Here is a 2,500-nt window from a genome sequence, read left to right on the forward strand (position 1 = left end):
CTCTCTCTCTCTCTCACACACACACACACACACTGACAGAGGAGTCTGTAATTGCCATTGTAATGATAATGTGACTGAAGGCTGTTGCTGTGAAGAGGCACTTAAAGTATTGGTTGACAGGGTGTTTATGACTTACTGCCATATTTGAAGGGTCTGCTTGTGCTTACGTTACTGTGTGTGGGTGTGTGAGTGTGTGTTGACACTGAGTCAGTCTGGAAAATGATAATGCAGTAGAAACAGACCACAAAGCACACCAAAGAGTTGGCACACATTAAGCAAGTGTGTCAGGGTGTGTGTTATGTGTGTGTGTGTTATGTGTTTTAACGCTGACAGTCCTCCCTCCATTCTTGTCCCAATGTGGGGCACTAGAATTAAAAGGGAGGGTCGGACATAGTCCGAGATAATTCAGGGGTCAAAGTTCACCGCTCTCCACTGGGTCTCCTGCTCCCAACCCTGGCCTGTTGTCACCGCCCAGATAACCACTAAAATGTCCTCTGTCTCTTTTAACTGGTTTGCCCACCTGACCCCTCCTGGTCCTCTGCTTATCATTTCTTGACCATCTGCCCTCTCCCCTTGTCAGGGCATCCTACCCCTCCGAGAGTGGACAGAGAGAGTTGAAGTGTGCAGACCCGGCGACTCCTGCGATCAATATAGGGGGGGGGGGGGGGGGTTCAGGGGTCAGTAGGGTGGAGGAGAATAGTTTCTGGTTCCTGGGGTGAGCCAGGCCAGGGGTCTTGAATAGCCCAGCGCTCCCGGAGCCACGCAGCTGCCGGACAATGGCCCCTCACGGCACAAAAGGAGCAAGCTGGGACCTCTGACTCCTCACTGGACCTGACCAGAGAGAGTGAGAGGGAGAGAGAGAGACTGAGCGAGAGGGAGGGAGAAAGAGAGAGAGAGAGAGAGAGAGGGAGGGAGGGAGGGAGGGAGAGAGAGAGAGAGCGCAGGCTGTGCACAGCTGTAAGAGCTGGAGAGAGGGGAAGGGCAAGAGGAAAAGGGTCGGCTCCTTGTGTCCTCCGGTAAGGGCTCAGATGGAGCCGTCATCATAAATACAACCAACAAAAGACCCGGAAGACGGGATGGTATAAATAAACAAAGCACTCTGGGAGGCTGCATGGCTGTGAGTAAGTGCCTATCCTTCACTCTCTCATGCTCTTCCTCTATCTTTCTCTTCATCCTTTTCTCTATCTCTCCGTCTGTCTCTCTCTCATGTCATGTGCTTTTATGCACTTGTATGTGAAGCTGTGCCACAGGCGCTGTTGTTCCTCCCCCACTCCCTGTCTGTCTGTCTGTCTGTCTCTCTGGCTGTCCTTTACTTGGCATCGACTTTGACTAAGGCCTCCCAGTCACACCTCCATGTCCTACTTTCTATCTACCCATCTCCCTCCTCTCTCTCTCTCTCACTCTCAAATTCAAATTCTAAAGTGCCTCATTGGCGCAACAAACAGTCATTATATACAGGAGAAGAAATCAGAACATATACCAAACATGCACATATGGATCAACAGATACTGTATGAGGAATTAGTAGACAGAATCAAAACCTATACTGGACTGGTACACTTTGTGTCTCCTTCCATCAGAGTATGGAGCATAGAGTGTGAGGCATTAGAAGTAGAGTTTACACGTCTCTCTACCTCTGTGTGTGTGTGTGTGTGTGTGTGTGTGTGTGTGTGGTCACTCAAAGCCTTGTGTTGTGCTCACCCCACACAGCCCAGCCCAGCAGCGGCAGCTCCTCTCCCCTCCCCACCTCCCCCTCATCCTCTGCCCTCTCTCTGCCCTGCCGCCAGAGGATTTCCATCCTATCAGCCTGATTGGCTTTGGACTGAGGGAGGGAGAGAGAGAGACAGAGAGAAGAGAGAGACAGAGAGAGAGAGACAGAAAGAGATAGATAGAGAGAGAAAGATGAGGACACCTTACTGAATGAAATGGGGGAAACAGGGGTGACTAAGATAGTGAGAGACAGATTAATGGATGGATAGATGGAAAGACAGGAGGGGTGGAAGAGTTAGAGGACCTCACTCAAATCAGTGGGAAATCAAGCCACAATCAAGTGGAGAGAGACCGATGAGTGTGTTTACTATGAAACACCTCAGAGCCCCCCATCTACCTTTCACACACATCATCACACTCTTTCACACACACACATACACACACACACACAAACACACACAAAACCACGGAACCCCACAGAGCTGGACATTGGATTTTTCCCCCCATCTTTTTTTGCGTTGAACGGGTGTGTGTTGTTTATTCTCAGGATTATGTCGACCTAATCTCTTTGAACCATAATTCCGATTAGATTTGTTTATTATTATTATTATTGCAGGGCCAGTCTGCCCCCACCCCTTCCCTCCCTCTCTTCCTCTCTCTCTCCTCAGCCTTCTACTCTCCCTGATTGGCAGTTGGACTGAGCCAGCAACACACTTCCTCTCCACTGGGAAAATTGATTAAAACCTCCTGACCAGTGCCCCAGATTCCAAGGGCAGACAAATGTGGACAGG

The 2,500-nt window shown here is 49.9% G+C and overlaps 1 protein-coding gene across 2 annotated transcripts in view; it reads left to right on the forward strand.

Moving 5' to 3' along the window:
- Positions 1 to 2,500, forward strand: part of unc5b (unc-5 netrin receptor B) — a 60,843-nt gene that overhangs the window by 15,358 nt on the left and 42,985 nt on the right. The window lies entirely within an intron of this gene.

The sequence above is a fragment of the Alosa sapidissima genome, chromosome 16, assembly GCF_018492685.1.
Source record: "Alosa sapidissima isolate fAloSap1 chromosome 16, fAloSap1.pri, whole genome shotgun sequence".
NCBI lineage: Eukaryota > Metazoa > Chordata > Actinopteri > Clupeiformes > Clupeidae > Alosa > Alosa sapidissima.